Here is a 7,382-nt window from a genome sequence, read left to right as displayed (position 1 = left end):
TTGACTTCTTACACAATAGAATAATCCTGTTAACCTTTTTAGTCATACCCAGTAGCAAGGAACAAGTCAATGTTTGTAACTGTGGTTGATAATCTGAAAGTATATAAACAAAACACACTTTCCCAATGCAAGATGTTATAAGAGGCAGGATTTCTGTTGTCTATATGTATATATATGTAGCAGTTCTGTGGGGATGTGAAGCTGCTGAATGTTTCCTTTGACTCCTTTTACAAGAAAAGACTTTTGCTTTCACGTACATGGGGAAATGCAAGAGGAGATGACTGGCACAACACAACAATTAACCTGCCTCCCAGTGGCTCATCGACGTGGTTGTATGAAATGCCTGCAGACATTCCTTTGTATGCATTTTTCTTTAACTGGTGGACTGACTATTATGTGCAATGGCTCGTTCTTGTAACAGTCACCACAGCAACATATTGTCACTTCTTTGCTACAGATGTCACTGCCTTTCTGATTAAATAAAGATATTAAGACAATGTGAATGACTGGGTTTGCTTTATTTTGGGGGAGGTGAATTGACATGTTAAGACATTCTTTTCTTATTTGTTACTCCTTCACCTTACATTACCATTGAGCTGTACAGCTGTTTCTTATGCTGCCACCAGCGTGAACATGTCTTTAACTTCATCTCTTTGGCAGGCCCAGCACAGAGGAAGGCATCATTCTCAAGCTCAGAAGCAGTGATAGATACCACCACTGTAGTATCCTTATGTAGTGGCACCAACTTTGGTTTTGAGTATCTTAAGTTATTTTTATAAACTGGAAAAAAAATGACTTTTTTTTTATACAGGCATTGGAGAATGTGATAGTAAATCACTTTGTCCACCATGTGCCATGCAATACCATGGCTATACAAAGGAGTCATTATTGACTGAGTGGCTCCCTCCTCTGGCGCATATTGAGAATGATAAGCATTGCAAAGGCATTGCACAACCACATTTTCAATGCGGAAGTGAATCCCAGAGAGCTGAGGTCCTTGCTCCCCCTACTGTCCTAAAGTGGTTAGTGCATAAAGGCCAATCAGTAGCAGGCCCATGCCGTAATAGGAATTCACTCCCAACTGTCTCTGTGTGCCTAATTTCATTAGATTTGCTATATTATTACATAATTTTTATTAAGCCATGTTACTATAAAATGCAGAATGTTTATAAGCCAATATATGTGACATCTGGAGACACTGAGCATTAAAAGTTAAAATGATGACCAGAACCTGCATATGTTGTACATTAGCATCACTCCGCCATCACAGTTGAAATGATGCATACTGCACAAATCCTCACATGCACAATTGACCTTGGAGAGAAAATCGAAACATTTAGATGTATTGCGCAATTTGAAAGCCACCCACACATTGAGTCAATATGTCACAAGTTGTTAACCCTGTGCGCCATGAATTTGGTCCTGCTGAAGAGTGTTTGATGTATTTTTTTATAGGTAGATATTGGTTGACTGAGACTGTGTGAGCCGTCCTAACAGCGTGTGGGTGGGTGGCACAGGTTCTGGCTCATCAATAAGGGACAACCTGTAGCCATCACCGTAATCTATTGTTGTTTAAAAAAAAAAAAAAGTGTTGAGACTATATCTTACAGCTATACTTTCTGCCTTAGCAATTAATGTATAATAGCTGGGATTTCTCATATTTTACTCACTGTTGTTCTCCTAGCAGCATTTGTGTATTGTTTGTTTTTCTTACAGAGGATTTCATTCCTGGAAGGGGGTGAGGATTCGTGTATCCAGGGGGAGCTCTTGTCTGATGATGTCAGTGTTTGCCTGACAGCGAGTGTGTTTTCAGGCGAACGAGGGATTGAGGGGGAGCAGGGTGAGTGTGTATGTGTGTGCGTGTGCCGGGGGGGTGGCTTTGGAGCACAATAAAAAAAAAAAAAATGGTAGGCAAGGACAGGGGGTAGAGACACGCAGACACATAGGGAAGGCGGAACAGGCTATTAATTTCCCATCTGATTAGTAATCGAACGGCCCCAATGGTCAGTATAAGTTATGGAAAAATAGTTGTTTCATTAGACTAACAGCTGTTGCACTTTAAACCTACATTCATGCCCTGTGATTAAATCAAAGACACAATTTAATGTTTCTGATTATGGAAAACTTTCCCAAAGCTAGAAACCAGAGAACGAAGCCTAATCTGTGGTGCTTCTCTGTGAGCAAACCTGCTCTGTTGACCATAAATTGGAGATTTTCTAGGATTTTATTAAAATATTTGAGTCAGATTCAGGCCAGCTATTAGTCTGAAATCACCATGTTGCTGTCTGTAATGTTAGTCCAATGTTCAGTGTCACTAAAAAGTTTTGGCACTTTTAGTTAATAATGAAAAAGTCAAGGCTGACGTGCCTAGAATCACAGGAATAACACAATTGCTGTTTTAGGATAGATTTTCCCTCAAGTTATGCACCAGGATGCAGTTTTGTAATAAAAATGGGTGACGCAGGGTCAAAGGCATGCTCTTTCAAAGAGCCCATTGGAACAAGCTGGCCCATTTCTGTCCACCGAGAGAATGTCCTGTTCTTTTGCTGTTTGGTTTGGATGATGTCAGCCCCTGCCAAGTGTCTCCTATCTCTCTTTTATCCCCCCTTTCATCATCTACACACCTAGTCTTTCCTTCCAAATCCTCATCTCCTGTGTTTCACGCTGAACACTTTTTTAAAGCAAACCGCATGGCTCATTTTGCGGACTGTTGTAGGGATCTTTAATGGGCCTTCAGCCAGGGTATTCAAACACAGAGGGAGCATCAGACTTTTGTAGGTGATCTACATTTTATGAAGGTTCTTGCGGTCCCTTCCTGGAACTATCTGGGTGCTAAATTAATTGCTCTTGATCCCACCTCGTGTTGCAATCGGCTTAGTACTAATCTGGGGCTCTCGCATCACAGCCAAGTCTGGCCTGGTGAGCATTACCGTGCTGACTTGTCCACTGCTCTCTTCCCCCAGGGTTTTGCCCCGGGCTCCGTCTTTCTTGCTCTCCTTTGCTTACCAGCCTCCTCTTACACATTGTCAAACTTTTAGGGTTCCTCTTATTTTTCTGTTTGTGAATCATCCCACCTACCTCCACTTATCTACCTCCCTCTATAGTCCTCCCATGTTGTCACGTGTCTCCCTGATTCTCCAACCTTCTCTGTTACACTCTAGCCTTCTTTGCATTTTCTCTGACGCCCTCTTTTACTGTGTCCCATCTTCCCTCCTCCCTGCCTCTGTGTCTACTCTCTCCGTCCCTCTCTGTGGCACACTGGGCTGTAGAGACGGCCACATGCTGTCTGCGATGGCTCTCCTCTGGTCTGACCGCTGTTCGTGCCTCTTTTCTCACTTGTTTGTTTAGGTCCTTTGCTGTGCTGCTCTTGTGTTTCCCCCTGGCATGATTCCATCGCCTCTGACCATCTGCCTCACTTTTAGTTTTGCCGCTCATCTTTGTCGCACCTTTTCTTTCCCCTCCTCTTCTGATGTTAGTGCCATCATTACAGTGTTTTTATTCTTTCAGTTTGAAGCAAAATATATTTTATTCGTGCCCATACTCGCATCCAAGCCGACGTCGCCTCCGTATCATTATACTTTATTTTCTCTTCGAGGCGTTTCCTAATCTCCCCGTTTCGTCGAGAGATTCGGACCGAAGTGCGCATGCTATTTAAAGAGCGGTACAGAGAAGCAGGGCTGTTTACAGTGGCCTCAAAATACAGGCTGTCTAGAAACAGGAAGTACCATCGCCCTGAAGCGCAGCGGCACACAGCGTCAGCCAGCATACAGCCACTTCCTCCTCCTCCTCCTCCTCCTCCTCACGGCTGAGCAGCGGCCCCAGCAAAACAACCCTCACGCTTATCAGAGAATTATGCACCCCTCCCCTCCCCTCCGCTGCCCGTCCTGAATGGCGCACATACACAGCAGGCTATTCACCCCTCCACCATGTTCTATCTCGCTTTCTCTCATTCTCTTATGCATACACCCCCCCCCTCCCCTTCCTCCCTCCCTCCCTCATGTCCCTCTCTCTTCGCCAGTACAGCATGCCTGAGTAGCTGCCTGGAGATGAAGAAGCTAATTAATTTGATTTAGCCGTTCTCTCTCTGGCAGTGGAAAAACCAGCCTCTCTCCCTCCCGCCCTCCCTCCCTCCACCCAACCCCCAAACCGTATCAGGCACCCCTCCCAGATGATTTTCCACCTATCCTTTCCAGTCTCCTTTGGCAACGTCCACACTCCTAACCCTCTCTTCCTCTTCCCCTTGTGCTTTCTCCCTTCCTCCTGCACAGTTATACTTTGCACGCGGTTGCTCGTATATCAAATTGATTGCTCGCTGCCTGCCAGCTGTAACTTTCTCACCTGTGCAGCCCGCACCGCTGTAACGTCGTCGCGCATTTTAATGTGCATTTAAGCTTTTCCGTTTGCAGGGGGGGAAGAGTTTGGACTCGGCAGTGAGTGCCTTGGGCCTGCTGCTCGCCGTGCACACAAGCAGGCTGGTGGCTCGATACGTTGGCCTCAGGGAAGTGAATCTCTTATCAGACGGAACGTGTTGAAACCCCACTTCCGTCATGTGATACTAGACGGATCCACCCTGTACCCCGGTCCTGTGTATGTGACACACTCATGAGGGTTTAAGAACGTCTGTGCAGGATTGCCTCTGCGTGTGTTTGTGTGTGTTACATATATATGGGTGCTCAACGAGTGTTAAAGAGTGCTTTAACGACAATGGGCGGTGCAATGTGCAAACTGAGGCCTCCGATGAAATTTCCAAAATATGCTTATGCAGGTGTGGAGTAGACATGGGGGATGCTGGGGATATGTCCTGTGCACCTTCAACAAAGTGTACATCTTTGTCCAAAAGCAATAACTCCTACCAGAGGAAATAAGTAAGCCCTGGCTGTGCAGTCACTCACCACCCTGAAACATACAGTCCTACCCAATTTCAGGGGTTAAAATGTAGTTACCATATTCTGCATGGTCAGGTGATTATTACCTAAAATAAAGAAATGTGAGCTGGCTTTCTGCGTTTGGTTTGGTATGTAAGTCATGCCTTAAATCAGGAGTCTCTGACTTTTTTTCATCTGAGAGTTACTTTGGAAAAATGAAAGTAGCCAAGAGATGCGTATGTCTTATATTACCTACATTTATTCGCATATCGTGTCCAGGGCTGCCGTCAGGAGGGGAACACCAGGTCATTTGTCACGGGTGCCGGGCTGTCTAACCTTTAAATAATCTGCCGAGAGAGGTGGGGGGGGGGGCTTTGGAGATCATCATGTCCTGGGCACAAGCGAGACACATGACGGCCCTGATTGTATCTTAACTGCTTGTCAATGAACTTGAAATCCATACCAAAAAGCAAACGATGTGTATTTTATGAATTTTAGTTTAAATTTTCATGTGCAAAATTAGCATGACATAACATCAAAACACATTAAAGTCACAAAAAAGTCACACACTACTTTGCTTACTCATCAAAGCAAGACAAATGGCTTCCCTTCTCATATCAAACCCTCATCATCATTTTATAGTCCACGTGTGTGTAGTAAGTGCAGTTGGATGGCTGTTAGTGCACGGAGTCCACGAGTGAGGGGATGCGGGAGGCTTTTTCCACCTAGGTTCACTCTTATACGGGCATTCAAATGTTCATCAATCAGCCTTGATCTGATTTTCACTTTTATGACATATCAACAAAGCTGCTTGGTGGAGGTTCATACAGTTTTGTAGTTGGAGAGGGTTCGTGACTGGATTGAAATGGGAAGGGGTTTTCAATGTGCATTCACGTTGACTTGACTCACTGATTTTTTTATATATATTTTGTACATAATTTTAAAGAGATAGGTTATGCCTGTCTGTAGTCATGTAGCTCTGTATGTTTAGCAGATAGTCTTTCCAAATGTTACTCCAAAATCCAACTTTGTTTGGCACATTGCTGCTAATAGAAATAGGAAGCAGAAGAAAATGTGCAGCCATGGTGGCCACATGAATCAGCTAAAATGCTTCATACCATTAGCTATTTGAAAGTACTGCTTTTATACAATATATGTATCAGTTTCCAAAGTTTAACACTGCTTTGCTCTTATGTGTTAACAGTGTTAATAGGAGGAGTAGGGAGCTGCTGCTGATTCTGCTCAGGTGAGGAAATTAGCAGGCTAAATGGCAACATGACAGTATATTTTATATTCTTCCTGCTTACATTATTAAAGATAAACTTCATGCCGGTATATATGACCAATATAGCGTCTTTTACATTTTTAAAAATTATTACAATTACCGTGTTTTACTTTTTAATGTACTGTGAATAGAAAACTACGAGCAGCAGGTGATTCTGCACAGGTGAGGAGTTGGATTTTTGCAGGAAACATGAAATTGGACGAGTTTCACCCCTTAAAGCTGGTAAAACAAAAAATACACATGCAAATATGTGGTTTATATATTATTATTATTTAATTGATTTTTGTTTTATTATTTTATTTAAGTCTGTCCTGTCCTCAGCAAACACTTGGCTTCTGAGGGGATGTTAAATATTTCTTTTATTGCAAAACTTTTTGAATTGCATTCGTAAATATACTCAAATCAAGCAGGAGTTTTTCTTATTAACATATCTCTAAACAGGTCTGTTATGACATTTTGTGACTAACTTATCTGGAAGACAGACAAGTGATGAGTGTTTATTTTTTCTATTTCATTGGCATGAGCAGCCAGAGTGAAAGATAGTTATGGTTGGGAGAATTTTGTTTGCTTTATAGGCTGCTGCTCATGCAGTTTTCTGGGAGGAACTTTGCTAAGTCACTCATGTGGAAGACAAAAACATATTGGGAAAGAGCTCAACCTGTTATGGAACAAAATTTTCCTGATGTTAGAGAATTTGGTACATATTATTCAGGAACACTCTGGAAGACAAACAGATGTGTGACATTTATGTGATTTTTTTTTTTTTTTTTTTTTTTTTTTTTTTTTTTTTTTGGATAGGCAGTCATCTAGAAGAAAAAAAATAGACAGACTAAGCAGCCTGTCTGGAGGACAACCATAACGTTATAGACATTATTTGCTTTTGTGCATCGCTAGATACTCATTCATCAGGACTTTCCCTTGTGAACTCCTCTGCTATCCAAATATGTTTTTGTTATAAATTTAGGAATATTAGAATACATATTGCTAAGTATGAATTTTTTTTTTGTTTTGTGGGATGCTGCCTGTCTGTCTGAGTTCAGCTTTGTAAGCAGCTGCCAAGAGTTAACTAAGGACATGTTGGGGCAGGCACGTCTCTTCCTATTTCAGAGGAGGCGCTAGCAAGTTATCCACGGTGCTGTTCCTCTGTAAATCACAGCTGAGGGCTAAGACACCCTATTAGCTGTGCCTCTGTGTGTGTGTGCGTGTGTGCTGCGTGCGTGCAAATGTAAACA

Source organism: Myripristis murdjan, chromosome 18 (assembly GCF_902150065.1).
Source record: "Myripristis murdjan chromosome 18, fMyrMur1.1, whole genome shotgun sequence".
Classification (NCBI taxonomy): Eukaryota; Metazoa; Chordata; class Actinopteri; order Holocentriformes; family Holocentridae; genus Myripristis; species Myripristis murdjan.
The sequence above is the reverse complement of the archived record's forward strand: the minus strand, read 5'-3'. Positions refer to the sequence as shown.